This window comes from Megascapheus bottae, chromosome 7 (genome assembly GCF_031878675.1).
Source record: "Megascapheus bottae isolate mThoBot1 chromosome 7, mThoBot2.hap1, whole genome shotgun sequence".
Lineage (NCBI taxonomy): Eukaryota > Metazoa > Chordata > Mammalia > Rodentia > Geomyidae > Megascapheus > Megascapheus bottae.
Genome location: NC_143515.1, coordinates 33122479 through 33141057, shown reverse-complemented (window position 1 = coordinate 33141057; position 18579 = coordinate 33122479).

Here is an 18579-nt window from a genome sequence, read left to right as displayed (position 1 = left end):
ATTTAGCTGATGCCTGGACTATAGTCTGGTGAGGCCCTGAGGCAGAGAACCCAATTAAGCCATATCTGACTTCAAAGCTTGTAGAAATTGGTTGGTAATAAATGAGTGTTGATTTAAGCCCCTATGGTTGTGGTGTTATTTGTTATGTAGCCATAGGAAAGCAATACATCCTGGATGATCATAGAATCTGGGGAAATGGAAGACACTAGAGACATTATATGGAATAAAATGTCTGATTTAGCCATGTTAAATTTTAGCTTGGAGACATTGTATGAAATATAAATTCAAATTTAGTCATGTTAAATTTTAGCTTCCTGTTAGAAATCTGAGATGTCAAGAAGGCAATTAGATATGTAACCCTGGAGCTTAAGACAGAGACAGAAGTGGAATATAATTTTGGGAACCATCAGTGAATGGTATTTAAAGTCATAAAACTGGATTAGTTTTCTATAGAAAAAGTGAGAAGAAAGGGTGAAGGTATAGATTAAGCAATGGGATCTAGTGACGTTTACCACTTGATTAGAGAAGGAAAGACGAGAATTAGCCAAAGATGTTGAAGGGAGAATAAGAGATTATAGTTCCTTGACAGGCAAAACAGATAAAATGGTTACCTATGTTGAAAGTTGCTAAGAGGTTGAATAAAATGAGGCTAAAGAAATAGCCAGTAGGTTTGGCCAAGTGGGGGATAACTGATGACTTTAATAAAATTAGTTTCAGTAGAATGAAGGAATAAATAAACTAAAGGTCAGATGTGAACTAGTCACTAGTGGCTCACACCTATAAGCCTTGCTACTCAGGAAGCAGAGATCCGAGGATCACGGTTTAAGCCACCACAGGCAGGAAAGTCTTCCTTAAGTGCCAGAAGCAGGGATATGGCTAAAGTGGCAGAGCACAAACCTTGAGCCAAAAATCCAAGCAAGAGTGTAAATCCTAAAGTTCAAGGCCTAGCACACAACACACTCAATTAGAATGAGGCAATAGCTAAAGAAAGGATATAGGTAGGATTTTCAAAGACGGTAGATCCTAGTATGCAAGGGATGAAAATAATTTAGTAGAGAGAGAAATTAATGATTGAAGATAACAAAGGAATCATTGCAGAAGCAAGATCTGAAGGTAAAAAGATGGAAGCGAAAGCATTGTATATAGAGTTAATATTCATCCATTGTGAGAGGAAAGAAGTCAGTGTGTGGATGTGGATGGGAGGAGGCAGATCTGGTGGTGAAAGGTGAGAATGTTCCTGTTACAGTGATTAGTAGCATATGACATAAGGTCTTCATTTAGAAAAGGGGATGGAAAGGGTGTTGGAGGTTTAAGGAGACAGAGACACGTTAAAACAGATTTCTTTAGGAGAGGTCTTTGCATCTCATTAAAGAGATATATAAATTGTCAGACGGGAACAGATTTATAATCACACTTTAGATTTGCACTCATGAATTTAAAGGAAAATTGGCCCAAATAGCAAGGCAAAAAATGCTGGAAAGAAACAGGTTCAACAATGATTTTCAATTGATCAGGTACATCAATAGTGTAATAGTTGAGCTTGACTAGGCAAGTGTAGTGGAAGAAGAAAGGACTGTAAAATTGCAGAAGTGAACCAAGCTTGTGCAAAAAAGCCAAAGGAGGACACAGGCCCTGAGTTCAATCCCAGCATTGGTACAAAAAGATAAAGAAAGAAAAAGAAAGAGAAGAAAGGAAGGGAAGGAGGGGAGGGAAGGAGGGAATGATAGAGGAAGGGAAGGACAGAAGGAAGGAGGAAGGAAGAAAAGAAGGGAAGGAGGGAGAGAGGGAGAAAAGGAAGGAAAAGGGAAGGGAAGCAAAGGAAAGGAAGGAAGGGAAAGAAGGAAGGAAGGGAAGAAGGAAGGAAAGAGAGAGAAAGGAAGAAAGAAAGGAAGAAAAGGAAAGGAAGGAAAGAAGGAAGGGATGGAGGGAAAAGAGAGAAGGATGAGAGAGGGAGAAGAGACAGATTGTGCATACACGTAATCTGAGCACAGGAGAATCTGAGGTAGGAGGGTTACAAGTTCAAGGTCAGACTGTGCTAACCCTGTTTTAGAAAAGAGATAGAGGGGCCGGGAGTTTGGCCTAGTGGTTAAAGTGCTTGCCTAGCATGCACGAAGACCTGGGTTCGATTCCTTGGTACCACATACATAGAAAAAAGCCAGAAGTGGTGCTGAGGCTCAAGTGGTAGAGCTCTAGCCTTGAGAAAGTCCAAGGACAGTGCTCAGGCCCTGAGCTCAAGCCCAGGACTGGCAAAGAAAAGAAAAGAAAAGAAAAGAGATAGAAAAAGAAACTAAGGTTACTTATAAACATAAACACAGTCTGTGATTGAAGAAATGGGTAAACAAATTGTGTAGAGTATGAGGGCTACTAAATTGGTAAGATGAATGGGAGGAGGTGTGTGTGTGTGTGTGTGTGTGTGTGTGTGTGTGTGTGTGTGTGTGTGTCTGTGTGCCAGTCTTAGGGTTTGAACTTGGGGCCCAGGGTGTTGTCTCTGAGTTGTTATTTTTTTTCCTGCAGGCTGGCATTCTACCACTTAGGCTACAATTCCACTTTTGTCCTTTTGGTAGATAATTGGAGAAAGGAATCTTACCAATTTTCCCGCTCCAGTTAGCTTTGAATTGTGAGCCTCAGGTCTCAGCCTCCCACATAGCCAAGATTGCAGGTGTGAGGCATCAGTGCCCAGCTATAGAAGGAGATTTGTTTTGTGTTTTTGTTTTGTTAGTCATGGGGCTTGAACTCTGGGCCTGGGTATTGTCCCTGAGCTCTTCAGCTTAAGGCTACAATCTATCTCTTGAGCCATGGCACAACTTCTGGTTTTCATGGACTTTAGTGCCTGGGCTGGCTTTGAACCTTGATCCTCAGATCTCAGACTCCTGAGTAGCTACGACTACAGGCATGAGCCACCACACCTGGCTCTTCGAGTGAGATTTAATTGATTTTTTTTATTAGTATATGTTTGTTATGCAAGAGGAATATGGTTGCAAAATTTTCAGGCATGCAAACACTGTACACCATCAACCTCCCTGCCCCCACCATCATCCTTCTGAAAAACCATCTCAGTAGATTTCATCATTCTGTGTTCCTATAAGCAAATAAAGTACTTCTACTATATTCACCCTCATCATCCTCTCCATTCTCCTTCCCTGTCCAGAAGGAGGCTATGTGGAAGCAGCATATTAATTGGAAATGATAGCTATTTGGTACTTGTCCTTTCTCCTTGTCAACCTTCTGAACCTTCGAATCTCAGTCTTCGATGATTCACATAGACCACAGCCTCCAATTATTTCAGCTCACTGGTTCTCTTATTCCTAAAATAGTTGAATCACATCATTCATGTGTTTAACTAATTTAAATTTGGTCTACAGTCTGGGGGAAAAATGAGAACTGGAAAGAAGGAACAGTTTAAATAGCACAGTTGCCTCTCTGCCTTTCCGTTCAAGAGTATGAGTTGGGAGTGAGAATAAAGTGGGAGCCAGGGATCTGTGTTTCCTGGGTTGATCTCAGGTCCTTTGTGCTACTTGTGGTGGAAGAACCTTGACATCCGCACTGTGATTCTAGAATCTAAAGCACATTCTCTCCTGTTAGTCACTATGGCCTCTAAACACAGGCCAGTCATATTGTGTGCTGCTCAAGCACAACAGTGTTCTAGTCTAAGGCTGGCCAGATAGTTTTTTTTTTTTCACTATTAATTTTTTTGTCAGGATAATGTATGGAGGGGTTACAGTTACATTCATCAGGTAGTAGGTGCATTACTTCTCACACATTGATACCCCTTCTCATGTTTTTGTCCTCATTTCCTTCTCCCCACCCCCTCCCAATCATCTTGTTTTCTACCCCTTCTTTCCCTATTTCAAATAAACATATATACAACATATCAGGTAACAAAGTCAGATACAATAACAACATGAGATCAACCATAAGGGCAATAAAAGAGAAGAGAAATAGTACATTAAGAACATCACACAAGATAAACCTCTTGTTTCCATATCCTAGACTTCATTTCATTTTGTCTCATTCTATATGACCTTATGTGCATAGGTTTCGAGCTATTGTAATCCTCTGCTAGGAGAGTCCTAGATGTGTCCTAATTATGACATCCTGGCCAGGTAGTTTTAACTGAAAAAGACTATGTTATGTCAGGTTCATTACAGACTCACACCTGTGATCCTAGGTATCTAGGAGGCTGAGATCTATCTCAGTTAATCCAAGCATTCCTTCTCTCAACTGAGAAAGTCATATAAGAGTGATTTGTTGTTGTTGTTGGTTGAACGGCTTGAACTCTGAACCTGGGTGCTGTCCCTGAGCTCTTCAGCTCAAGGCTAGTACTCTAGTACTTGAGCCACAGTGCCACTTCCAAGAGTGATTTCCAATTGTAGTTTTCAATGTCATCTGGACACTTATACTCTCTCATTAATATTTCTAGATGTTAGAAGTTAGGCTATTTTCCATCTCTCCAGCACTAATCTAATCTCTTCATTCTCTTCTCAGATCCTCTCCTTTTTGAGCTAAGGACTTGCTTATACCTCTGGAGAATTGTGGCTATCAGTCTACAACTCTCTCAACTTTCCAACCATCTACAGTCTAAATTTTCTTTCAACCCAACCAGCTTTCTTTCTTCTTAACTTGTAAAGGAAATTTCTCCATCCAAGCTAGGAATCTTTCCCACTTTCTTGGCACTTATCCATCACCCCTCTGCATTCTTCCCTCTGCATTTTCTTGTTCTTTTTCATTGAAAACAACAAACAAACAAAACAGGGCTTAGTTGTGATAGTTTCATACAGTCATACTGCCTGCTTGCCTACTTGTCTTCCCTCCCCTCCCCTCCCCTCCCCTCCCCTCCCCTCCCCTCCCCTCCCCTCCCCTCCCTCCCTCCCTCCCTCCCTCCCTCCCTCCCTCCCTCCCTCCCTTCCTTCCTTCCTTCCTTCCTTCCTTCCTTCCTTCCTTCCTTCCTTCCTATTTCCTTCCTTTCTTGTCTGGGTGGGGCATGAACTTAGGGCCTGGGAACTGTCTCTGAACTTTTTTGCTCAATGTAAGTACCCTACTACTTGAACCACGATCCTTGTTTTTTTGATGGTTAATTGGAAATGAAATTGTATGCTCTGACTAGCTTCAAACTGTAATCCTTAGACTTCTGCTGAGTAGCTATGATCGCAGGCATAAGCCATCGGCACTCAGAACCTACTTCTTAAGGTTGTGAAAATTAAGAATTTAGCCCATGTCCAACAAATGATAAATCATTCAAGAAGACTAGTTATTATTTTTTAATATATTGCACTATAATATATTTACTTATATATAATATATTGTTACATACTATTTATTTATTTAGCCAATCCCAGGGCTTGCACTCAGGGCCAGAGAACTGTCCTTGGGCTTTCTCAAGGCTAGAGCTCTACAACATGAGTCATAGCACCACTTTCAGCTTTTTCTATGGTACTGAGGAATCAAACCTGGGTCTTGGTATATGCTGGGCAAGCACTCTAACACTAGTCCAAACTCATGGCCCCAATTTATTATTTTTTAATATAAGACACATACCTGGTTTGTGTCAAAAGGAGCAAGTCTTTTACAGACAGAATAAAGAAAATAAAACTCCGGAGACAAAGAGAAAATAGAATAATTTTTTAAAGAATTTATTAATGTTGATTTTTACATCATATTTTAAATGACAAGTTTAACAAACAAGTGTTCAAGGAGGGAATCTCTGTTTACAATCACTGGGACTTAGTATTTAGAACTTAATCAAAATTAGGCTAAGGGTTTGTATGTCATAGAAACATATTAATTTAAGAAATAAAACATTATGTCTTATAGAGTCATAGGTTTTTATGTCTATATAGTTATGTTTATATTTCCATTACCATGTCCATAGCTTTGGGTATGCAGTTATTGAGTCCTCGCTCTTGTACTCTTTGGATTTAATAGCCACATATTAAGGATACCATGTGCCTTTTGTTCCTTAGGTCTTGACTTGTCTCACTCAACATGATTTGCTTTAGATTCATCCATTTCCCTGTGAATGCCATTATTTTATCTTGTCTGTTGGCTATGTAGAATTCCATTGTGTATATATACCACATTTTCTGTATCCATTCATCTGCAGTAGGGCATCTGGATTGTTTCCATTGCCTGGCTATTGTGAATAGTGCAGAGATGAACATAGCTGAGCAGGTGTCTTTATAATATCCTGGGTCATGATGTTTAGGATAGATGCCCAGAAGTGGTATGGCGGGATTGTAGGGAAGGTCTATTTTCAGTTCTTTAAGAAACCTCCACACTGCTTTCCAGAGTGGCTGAACTAGTCTACATTGCCACCAGCAGTGTAGTAGGGTTCCTTTTTCTCCACAACCCTGCCAACAACTGTCATTGTCTGAGTTCAAAATTTTGGCCATTCTTGCTGGGATAAGGTGGTATCTTAGGGTTGTTTTTATTTGCATTTCCTTTATGACCATAGATGATGAACATTTTCTCGTATGCTTTTCTGCCATTTTAATCTCTTCTTCTGATTAATCTCTCTTTAGCTCCCTTGCCCATTTAGTGAATGGTTTGTTGGGTTTGGGGGGGATTAGTTTCTTGAGTTCCCTGTAGATACTGGATATTAAGCATTTTTCAGATGTATTGTTGGTGAATATCTTTTCCCCGTTGGTTGGCTGTCTCTCTACTTTGGCAACTATGTTTTTATCTGTACAGAATTTTTTTTTTTTAGGTAGTCCCATTTATTGAGCCTCTCTCCAGTCTGTTGTGACCCTGGGATTCTGTTCAGGAATCTTTTGCCTATTCCTATGAGTTCCAGTGTCTCTCCTACTTTATCATGTAGCAGTTTCACAGTTTCTGATCTGACCTTGAGGTCTTTGATCCACTTTGAGTTGATGCTTGTGCATGGCAAAAGGCTAGGGTCAATTTTTAGTTTTCTGCATGTGGCTGCCCAGTTTTGCCAGCACCAATAATTGAATAGGCTGTGTTTGTTCCACTGTATATCTTTGGTTCCTTTGTCAAATACAAGTTGACTATAGGTATGTGGTTCTATTTCTGGGTCTTCTATTCTGTTCCACTGATCTTCTGGTCTGTTTTTTTGCCAATACCAAGCAGTTTTTGTTATTACGGCTCTATAGTAGAGTTTGAAGTCTGGTTTTGTAATACCACCAGCATTGCTCTTTTTGCCTAGAAAATAGAATAATTTTAAACCCAAACTTCAGAAATTCACTGAATGTGGGATAATAGTACAGAGAAATCAGATGTAACAAATAAGACCACAAAGCAGGAAAGCAGGGGACTGAAACCACTGCAGAATTTTTCTTATTGCTTTACACAGTGGATTGATTTTGCAATCCTGTCTAATTAAAATGCCATGGGAGAACAAAAGATTACTTTGATTGGTTAGAGAATATATAAAAGAGTATATAATTGACTAGAGACAAAGCTTTGAACAGATTCTTTTAAAACTCTTGTTATTAAAGATGATATGCAGAGGAGGGGTTACAGTTACATAAATCAGGTAATCAATACCTTTTTTTTTTTTTGCCAGTCCTGGGCTTGAGCTCAGGGCCTGAGTACTGTCCTTGGACTTTTCTCAAGGCTAGAGCTCTACCACTTGAGCCTCAGCACCATTTCCGGCTTTTTTCTATGTATGTGATACTGAGGAATCAAACCCTGGTCTTCGCGCATGCTAGGCAAGCACTCTACCGCTAGGCCAAACTCCTGGCCCAGTACCTTTCTTTTTTGACAAATGTTGCCTTTCCTCACTCTCCCATAGTTTGAATAGATTTTTTTTATGATTATATTTTTTTATTGTAATTAGTAAAAGGGTTACATGATATTTGCCAGATAGAAGGTGCATTAATTCACATACATTGATACCCTTTCACATGTCTTGGTACCCATTTCCCTCCCCCCCCCCAAGTTTGAATAGATTTTAAAACATTTTTTTGCATAAGAGATATTTAATATGGAAAAATTAAATAATTTAGAAGAGAATAAAACTTCAACCGTCTTGTGATCATATTACTAATAGTCAAACATTATTAATATTTTGGAGTGAGTCATTCCACTTAATCTATTTGAACACATGCACATATGTACACATGTACAAACACATACTCTAGAAAGATAAACCACATACCTTTCTTTCAGCAAATGGCCTTTCACTGAACTTGCTCTGTAACCTGCCTTTAGTAAAATATTGTGAAAGTCTCCCAGAGGTGCTGGGAATGTGGCTTAGTGGGAGAGTGCTTGCCTAGTATGCATGAAACCTTGGGCTTGATTCCTCAGTGCCACATAAAAAAAGCCAGAAGTGGTGTTGTGAATTAAGAAGTAGAGTGCTAGATTTGAGCAAAAGAGGCTGAGGGACTGTGCCCAGGCCCTGAGTTCAAGCCCCAGGACTGGCAAAAAGAATAAAAAAAGAAAATAAAGTCTCCCAGAGGCACTAACATTGAGCCAAAAAGATCAGGGACAGTGGGTGGCTGGGAGCATAGCCTAGAGTTAGAGCACCTACCTAGTATGCAGGAAGCCCTGTATTCGACTCCTTGTTATCACATACACAGAAAAAGCCAGAAGTGATGCTGTGGCTCAAGTGGTAGAGAACTAGCCTTGAGAAAGCTCAAGGACAGGGCCCACTCCCCCAGTTCAAGCCCCAGGATTGGCAAAAAAAAAAATAGCAGGGATAGCACCAATTTCAATTTTCTGGAAGATAAGACTCTCACAGCTTTTTCCTGTCTGGACTGGCTTTGAACCATGATCTTCAGATCTCAGTTATTATTCTTTCTTTTTCTTGCCAATCCTGGGCTTGAGCTCAGGGCATGAGCACTGTCCTTGGGCTTTTTCAAGGTTAGAGCTCTACCATTTGAGCCACAGCACCACTTCTGGCTTTTAACTATGTATGTGGTACTGAGGGATTGAACCCGGGTCTTTGAACGTGCTAGGCATAGTTCAATATTATTCTTATAAACAGAATTGCAGTTAGCACAAATGTATATCAATAATAGAACAGGTTAGTGCATTATAGTGTATTAACTGACAGAGTCATGCAAATAAATGGCCTTCTATAATCATAGCTTCTACTGGGTGGCTCCTGTGTAGCTTCAGTTCTCCCTGGACTTCAGGAACAGTTCTTTCTTTCATTTTATAGGCTTAGCTTAGTGGTGGTAAATAGCTGCTCCCTGCTGTGAGTCTCTGAACACAGAAATCCTGTCCACCCCTGTGGATAGCTCCTTAATTCAGTCTTTTCATTGGACCATATATGGTAAATTGGCTTCATGCCAGGACCTTGAATGACATACAGGCACATACAAAGATTATATACACATACACAAATATAGGTAGCAAAATATAATCTGTTAAATGCTGTTAGAAAAGATGAGAAAGAAGGAAAAGGTATACTATATGCATCTATTTCATGATTACAATGAAGCCATCTTGTACCCTCATGAATATGTATGCTAACAAGGAATAGCAAAAATAAAAAATTACGTCATCTGCCAAAAAATGGAGAGTAGGGGGAAGGGACTAGAAATGATTGTAGGAAAAATAAGCCAGTCCCAGAAAGGCAAATATGGGATGTTTTGTGTGTTTGTGTGTCTCTGTGTGCTTGAACTCAGAGTTTCATACTCTCACTTGGCATTTTTGCCCAAGGCTGATGACACATTTTACAAGTTAAGCCACTCTTCCACTTGTGGCTTCTTGGTGGTTAATTGGAGATGAGTCTCAAATTTCTGTTTGAACTGTCTTTGAACCGCAATTCTCAGATCTCAGCCTTCTGAACCTAGGGTAACAGTTGCCTGATCTTCCCTATTTTTCTTCTAATGATTTTGTGTGGACTTTGCTGTTGGCATTATTTTGTTGCTTATTTTTGTGTGAAATTATTTTTCTAGACATTAAGGTAATAGTGTAGTTGGATGCTGAGGTCTGGGGATCAAGGTTTGAAGTCAGTCAATGCAGAAACGTCTGAGAGATTCCATTTCCAATTAACCAGCAAAAAAATGCCAAGCAACCAGATAGATGAGCCTGGTGAGCATCATAGTAACCAGAATGAACTAGGCAGAGAAATGACAATGATCTCACTCATCTATAAAATCTGAAACAACTGAGGAGAATAGTGTTTCCAGAGGTCTCAAAAGACAGGGTGAAATGGGACGGGGATCTTTTGGTCAAGGAATATGGCAGGTACAACATACACTTAGAGGTATAAGTTCTGCTTAGTACGGTAATTACAGTTAATAATGGTGCATTATATGTTTCAAAATAGCTACACAGGGCCGGGAGTTTGGCCTAGTGGTAGAGTGCTTGCCTAGCATGCACGAAAACCTGGGTTTGATTCCTTGGTACCACATACTTAGAAAAAGCCATAAGTGGTGCTGAGGCTCAAGTGGTAGAGTTCTAGCCTTGAGAAAAATCCAAGGACAGTGCTCAGGCCTTGAGCCCAAGCCCAAGACTGGCAAAAAAAAAAAAAATAGCTACACAAATGATAAGCATTTAAGTGCTAGATATACTAATTGTCCTTATACATGAATTTACATAACATATTGTATTCCACAAATAGATGCCACTATTATATGTCCATCAAAAATTTAAAAAAGAAAATCCACTATACTCAAAAGAAGGCCAAGTTTAGCAAAGTTTTTGTAATTTCACAGAGCTCCCTCTTCTGTTGCTTTTGTGTAGTGTTGAAAACAAAAGTGATCTGATGCTGGGATTTTTCGACATTGTTATTATCCTCCTTGTCATATTTAGTTTTTCTATTCTTCATAGTATTGGGACATAATTTTTTTTTTGCCAGTCATGGGCTTGAGCTCAGGGCCTGGGCACTGTCCTTGGACTTTCTCAAGGTTAGAGCTCTACCTCTTGAGCCTCAGCACCACTTCAGGCTTTTTTTTTTTTTCTATGTATGTGGTACCGAGGAATCGAACCCGGGTCTTCATGCATGCTAGGCAAGCACTTTAACCACTAGGCAAAACTCCCGGCCCTTGGGACATAATTTTTTAAAATTACAGTTTCTCTGTAATTCAGATTTAACTAGGTATTCTGTATTTTATTTGTTACATCGAGCGATCTTTGCTCTAAATATTTTAAATATGCTTTGAGCTTCCTATTTAGTTGTTCTGCTGTTTTTATGTAGAGAATTATAGAAACAGGAGAACTAACTGTGAGTACCATTGCCTCCTTCCCAGAATCATGACAAATTGACTAGAATTCTTTTTGTTTTCTTGTTGGTTGGTTGTGGGGCTTGAACTTAGGACCTGGGCACTGTCCCTGAGCTTTTGTTCTCAAGGCTAGTACTCTACCACTTTGAGCTAAAGCTACACCTCAGTTTTCTGCTGGTAAATTGGAGATAAGAGTCTCAAAGACTTTCTTGCCTCGGCTGGCTTTGAACAGAGATCCTTAGATCTCAGCCTTTCAGATCTCCAGGATTACAGGTGAGCCCCCAGTGCCCAGCTTCTTTCTTTTATCTTCTCTCTTTATTTTCTCTCTTTCACATTTATATATTACCCTTATAACATATCCTAAACATAGTATTCACTTTTCTCTTCCCTTATATTTGTATAATACATGTAAGTATATAGATGCATTTTTTTTTGCCAGTTCTGGGGCTTGAACTCAGGGCAGGAGCACTGTCCTTGGGCTTTCCTCAAGACTAGTACTCTACCACTTGAGCCACAGCACCACTTGTGGCTTTTCTATGTATGTGGTATCAAGGAGTTGAATCCAGGGCTTTGTGCATGCTAGGCAAACACTCTACCACTAGGCCAAACTCCTAGCCCCCTATAGATGCAATCCCAAAGATTAAAAAAAAAAAAACCACACCATGTACACTTTTCCTTGTTTATTTTGCTTTTCTTGGTTAACAACAGCTTGAAGAAATTCCTCCAAGTTTATAGACTTTACATAGTTTTTACATAGACTTTGAATAGTCTTTACATAGATTTTACATAGTCTATAGACTGTAAAAAGGTCACAAGGTGGCCAGGAGCTGGGCCTAGTGGTAGAGTGCTTGCCTAGCATGCAGAAATCCCTTGATACCACATACATAGAAAAGCCAGAAGTGGTGCTGTGGCTCAAGTGGTAGAGTACTAACTGGAAGTGGTGCTGTGGCTCAAGTGGTAGAGGTTAACCTTGAGAAAGCGCAACTCTGCCCAAGTCCAGAGTTCAAGCCCCAGGACTGGCAAAAAAAATAAATAAAAAGATCACAAGGACTGGGAAGGTTGTCATTTGGCTGACTCCATCCAATTGTACCTAAAGAAAGAAAAGAAAGTTCAAGTTTTCTCTTCTTGCCCCAGGTATAGTTGTAGAACCAGAGGGTTCCTATGACTACCCTAAAAGCATGCCTTCTTGTAGTCCCACATGGATGTTAACTGGATTCCTAGATTTACAGAGACTGAATATCTAGTATTACATGATTTTTAGGTTAAAGTTAGAGCATTGGTTGATTAAGGAATGGTACTATAAGAATTGGAATGGAAAAAAATGGCTGGATCTGGCTAGTAGCAAGTACTTTAAATTCCACAGAGCTTCTCTTCATATTAGAACCATCTCTACTTCATTCCACCACATCCCATTTGATGCACTTGTTCAAGTCCTGCTTGGAGCGCTTGTTACTCCCTCACCTAAGATAAGTAGTGCAATTGTAAATGAATGCCAATTCTCACACTCTTCCATGTCTCCTTTTACTGTATCAAAACATATGTCATATTGTCCCATCTCCCAAAATACTAATTATAAAATTAACCCTATTTAGCAAACAAATTGCAACTTTTTTTGTTTGTTTGTTTGCTTGTTTTTTGCCAGTCCTGGGCTTGAGCTCAGGGCCTGAGCACTGTCCTTGGACTTTCTCAAGGCTAGAACTATGCCATTTGAGCCTCAGCACCACTTCCCGCTTTTTTTCTATGTATGTGGTACCAAGGAATTGAGCCCTGGTCTTCATGCATGCTAGGCAAGCACTCTACCACTAGGTCAAACTCTTGGCCTGGCAAGTTTTATAATTCATTTCAACAAGACATGAATAATTCTTATGAAATGGTAACCCTTCCGTATAACACCTTACTAATAAAAAAAATCAGATTGGATAGTTGATAATACACGTGAACTGAGTAAAAAAAAATTAGGAACACACTGGCTTGAATTAATTTAATTTCAGAGAATTTGACTAGAACTTGGTGTGGTCTCAACTTGCAGTTTAGGAAATAGGAATTCATAGCACACTCCCTAAGCAACCAAAAAAATAATAATAAATTACTCAAGAAGGCTCCAAGAATTTTTCTTTAATTTGGCTCAGAAAAATAAAAGTGGAAAATAAGGATGGAAATGAAAAGGGAAAAATTGGACAGAGGTTTTGCTATTAAATGTATTCTTAGACTTGGCTTGCTTGCTTGTTCTGCAAGTTCTTTACCACTTGGGCCACACCTCCAGCCCTGCTTTCTACTGATTATTTTGGAGATGAAGCCTCTTGAATGTTTTTGCCTGTGTGGGATTCAAACAAAGATCTCAGTCTCCTGAGATACTGAAATACTGAGATACTGAGGTACTGTGGCCCAGCCTGAAATAATACATTGCAGTAGAGATGATCATGTGGAGCTAAAAAGCGCCCCCATTCTGAAGCAGCAACCATCTTGTTTATATAAACTGTGAGTGACCCAAAAGTGCACATAAATTAAAGAAACAGAATTGTGGTGCCATTAAGTCCCAGGAACTGACCTGTCTGTGTTAAAATTAATCAGAGCTCGCATAAATTCAAGGGATGGCATTTGTTTTCTAAGCCATAAAACTACCCTCAGACAGCTAATTAGGACTCTTCTGGTATGGGAACCTCTAGTTAGCTTCCATTGCCCTCAACTGTCCCTATGCCCCACCTCATCTCACTCAAATCACTGATTGCTGTGTTGATGTAAATCTGTCGTCTTTGCCTTTAAAAGCCCTGTAAAAATCCAACTCAGGGTCTCCTCCTGAGCTCCAGCTGTTTGGGTGTGTAGGACAAGGCCTCAATAAAGCCTTGCTTTTGCATTTCGGAATGTCTGGCTCTGGGTGGTCTCCTTTGTGGTCGTCCTGAGACATCGGCATTACAGTTGGGGGCTTGTCCGGGAAACCCCAGAGACTCCCGAGACCCCAGACCCCAAAGGTAAGGAAATAGCGCTGTTGATTTGTCTTATCCTGTCATCTGTCTGTCTGTCTGTCTCACTCTCGCTTGAGGATGGCCACTCCAACCCGAATTATTCGAAAGGATTGCTGAAGGGGACATGCTTGTACGGCAGCCCTGGAGGGACTTGGAGACTTCCCAGACCCTCTGCTTGTACTCCTACTCGTAGGGCGTAAGTCAGTCCAGTTTTTGACCGGCACTGACTGGGAAGGTCTCCTAACTGAGACTCAACCGGCCCATCTTGATCTTGGGTCTGCTCCTTTTGTTTCTCCACAGATGTCAGCAGACCAATGTGGGAGATCTCCATCTAGTAAGTCTTTAAGACTCAGGCCTGTGTGTATTGTATTTTCTGTTTTGTTGGAATTGTCTTACCCCTTGTTATTTTGTGGACTGAACGACTGACGGGACCAGAAACCATGGGTAATACTCCATCTAGCCCCTTGGACTTGACTCTAGCACACAGGAAAGAAGTTAAGGAAATAGCTCAAAACCAAAGTGTAACTGAAGGGACCCCTCTCTTGACTTTCCCCCAAATCCATCTGCTTTAGGCATTTCCAATCTTCACGACAAAGGAGTACTTAAGGCAGGGGCTGCTGTAAAATCCCTTATAACAGCTCAGATTACAAGAGCCCCTTAACTAGGTGGAGTTACCAGAATTCCTCCCCCACCCTACCCCCTTGGCCTGCCAGGAAACTCCCTCCCTTTCCTTTGTCATCAAAGGAGTGGGCCAGAAGCCCACCGAGATGATAGGTCAGTTCAAACAGCAAAAGTGTCAGTGGTTGCCCCAGCCATCACTCAAGTATGTTGAGATTCCATTGGCCACCTGTGAGCCCAACCACATGGCTGGTGGCCTATAAAAGTAGCCTGTAAGATTAGGCGGGGTCCCTGTCTCATTCACATCTTAGAGATGGCCCTGACTGCTAGGCCTGGAATGAAACTCTGTTTAACTTCCCCTTTTGTGTCAGACTCATTCCTTTGATCAGGGACCCTAATATTGGGGGACTGGACCCTAACAACTATTAAGAAAGGAAAATGGATCACCTTATGTCAGGTAGAATGGCCTGCCTTTGAGGGAGCTAATTGGCCACACGAGGGGAGCTTCAACATAGGTAAGTTCAGAATTTTACAACTATTTCTGAGTTGACCACCTTATTGCTTCTAATTGGAGTAAAGTGGCCTTTTGTAGGACTCATTGATCTGAAAGCTGCAGTTTTGAGCCAGCCCGAACAAAGCAGAGTCCCTGTGAGACTGTGGTGTCTAATCTGGCAGCAGAGTTGCTTTGGAGCTCAAAGTGGCAGAGTGCTAGCCTTGAGCTGGAGAGCTGAGGGACAGCGCTCAGGCCCTGAGCTCGAGTCCAGCAAGCAACCAAGTGAAATGCCAATGGGACATGTATTCCTGTGTGAAGAGACACTCCAAGTACCCAGATGCAGTAAGCCACTGCTTGGATGGCAGAGATGGTGTCAGATCCTAGAGTCCCTTGTGGTTGGCCATTCAAAATTGATCAGAGCCAGGAGGTCATAGAATAGTAAGCATGCCTTACTACTGTCCATGTCCATTTATTCCATAACTGGGCAGGAACTTGTCAATCATCTGTAATAGTGGATAATTTACAATCCTGAACCCCGTGTGTTTGCTCAAAGCCCTAACTGAGTGAATTTTGAATTGACACCAGCCATAAATTCAGGAAAGTTTGTGGACCTGAGGCTTATGTCCCTACTGACCTGTTGAGGCCTACAATAGCAACTGAAGCATAGTTAGAGTCACAGAGATTAAGGTCCCCAGACAATCAGGAAAATGCCTTCACAAATGGGTGCTAAGTAACCTACACTGTTGTAGCCAAAGAAAAAGTTTCTGCAGTTGATAAAATGTTTTATATGATCTCCAATTTGGAGTAAAATATTGCTCCTGGTATGTAATCTTGACAACCTCTTGGTAAAATAGGTTAAGTTTTTAGGGTCCCTGGCTAGGTATAGAGACAACGTCCCTGAGTCAGCTTGAAGAAGTTACAGAGATGGATCTTTGCCCATCAACCCCCCTAAGATGAAGGGACCAAAAAGTCATTAAAAAAAAAAAAGACAGGATAAATTAGAGGCATTAAAAAAAAAAAAGTAACAGATGTGCAAGAGTGGAGACTGCCCTTGTGGGGAATGGCTACAGGTTCAAGTCTTCTATACCTGTCTAGAGAATCCTAGCCTCGTTTAATTTGGTTACTGAAAGTTGTCACCCTGGTATTACTTTGAATCTCAACCCTATACTGTCCTAAAAAACCAATGGGGGGGCCGGGAGTTTGGCCTAGTGGTTAAAGTGCTTGCCTAGCATGCATGAAGACCCGGGTTCGATTCCTCGGTACCACGTATAGAAAAAAGCCGGAAATGGTGCTGAGGCTCAAGTGGTAGAGCTCTAGCCTTGAGAAAGTCCAAGGACAGTGCTCAGGCCCTGAGCTCAAGCCCAGGACTGGCAAAAAAAAAACCAATGGGGTGCCAGCCTGTAAAAATGAGTGTGCTCAGGTAAAGCAACCAGGAAATCATTGGGAGAATTCACCAAAGTCAGGCCTTCGGTTAAGCTTCTTTAACCAGTCTGTGCAGAAATTTGCAGGCGACCCAGCAGGAGGTGTGACAGTCCATTGGAGCTGCTGAAAGATGAGGCGGCTGCTACACATACTGTGCTGTGGTGATTCCACCACCACCATGCAGCTGCTTCCTCAGAGGACTGGAACTAAACCCTTGGTGGTGGGACATTCTATCTGTGCTAAGTTCAAAGTCCCCTAGGTTTTTGCAGCCATTATGGTGACTCTGGATGGGTGAAGGGAATTTTCCATCCACTGCTGAACAGCCTAGAAGTGAGAGGTGTTAAATGTGAATGAGGGCTATAGTCAGGTAAAGAAGAGAGAAAAAGTTTAGTAAAGAAAACCTTTGGAAGGAAACAGAAGAATAGTTTATGGATAAGGGAGGATCTGGAAAGAATTGTCTTATGTTTGTTCTACAAAAAGGGAGAAAGACAAATCCTAGAGAGTTCCTGTATGTCGTAGATGGTATGAGCATGTCTTGACAATGGAGCTTACAAGTAAAATTGGCATGTAATTGAGGTAGTCATAACACAAACAGGGTTAGGGTTGGTACACTGATGTGGAACTATTCTTTGGGCCCATCTGAGGAGTTGCTATGCTTGGATGTATATTTCCTAATTGTGAGGACCTTCTTGAGTGCAAAACTGGGGGGGCATGCTGTATGCCCCTCTAAACCAGAGAATGCTGTCTGCCCGAGTCTGATAACAATTGTTGACACCTCCCCCCAGGCCATGTGTTATTTCTGGTATCCAGAGGCAGCCCCAGGAGCCATTGATAGGGCTAACCCTGATTCAGTCCAGCCCTTACAGGCCTCACAAGTCGTCTTTAGGACGTGTTCATCAGCTGGTTTCCAGTAAAGAGCTACTGGACTCATCACGCCCAGGTGAAGAGAGCTTGTGAGGATCCTGGACTTTCAAACTCTCAGAGATGGACTTTGACATTCTTGGGTCCCAAACAGATGCTGACCTAAGACATATGTATAAGTCAATCAACAAGCTCACTGACTCACTGGGGTCCCTAGCTGAAGTTGTCCTCCAGAACAGAAGAGGACTAGATATATTGTTCCTAGAGGTTTGAGTGTCACCCTGGGAGAAAAATGTTGCTTTTGAGCAAACCACACTGGGGTAATAAAAGATAGCCTGGCAGCTGTAAAGAGGAGACTAGATGAGTGAGAAAGGGAGAGACAGAGGTCCTCAGGATGAGATGAGAGGCTGTACAATTGGTTCCCCTGGGCAACTTCCATAATCCTCAGCCATTATTGGCCCTCTGGTGATTATTTTAATATTACTGTAACTGTTGATTGGCCCCATGTGTAATTAATGCAGTGATGTCCTTAGTTAAACAGAGGATCCTACACACCTGGTATAGCTCTGTTTGTACTGAGGTAAATAGTCAAGGATTTGACTAGGCTAAAAGAAAAGGGGAGAATGAGGAGCTAGAAAGTGTCCCCATTCTGAAGCAGCAACCATCTTGTTTATATAAACTGTGAGTGACCCAAAAGTGCCTATAAATTAAAGAAACAGAATTGTGGTGCCATTAAGTCCCAGAAACTGACCTGTCTGTGTTAAAATTAATCAGAACTCGCATAAATTCAAGGGATGGCATTTGTTTTCTAAGCCATAAAATACCCTCAGACAGCTAATTAGGACTCTTCTGGTATGGGAACCTCTGGTTAGCTTCCATTGCCCTCAACTGTCCCTAAGCCCCACCTCATCTCACTCAAATCACTGATTGCTGTGTTGATGTAAATCTGTGGTCTTTGCCTTTAAAAGCCCTGTAAAAATCCAACTCAGGGTCTCCTCCTGAGCTCCAGCTGTGTTGGTGTGTAGGACAAGGCCCTGGTGCCCTCCTGAATAAAGCCTTGCTTTTGCATTTCGGAATGTCTGGCTCTCGA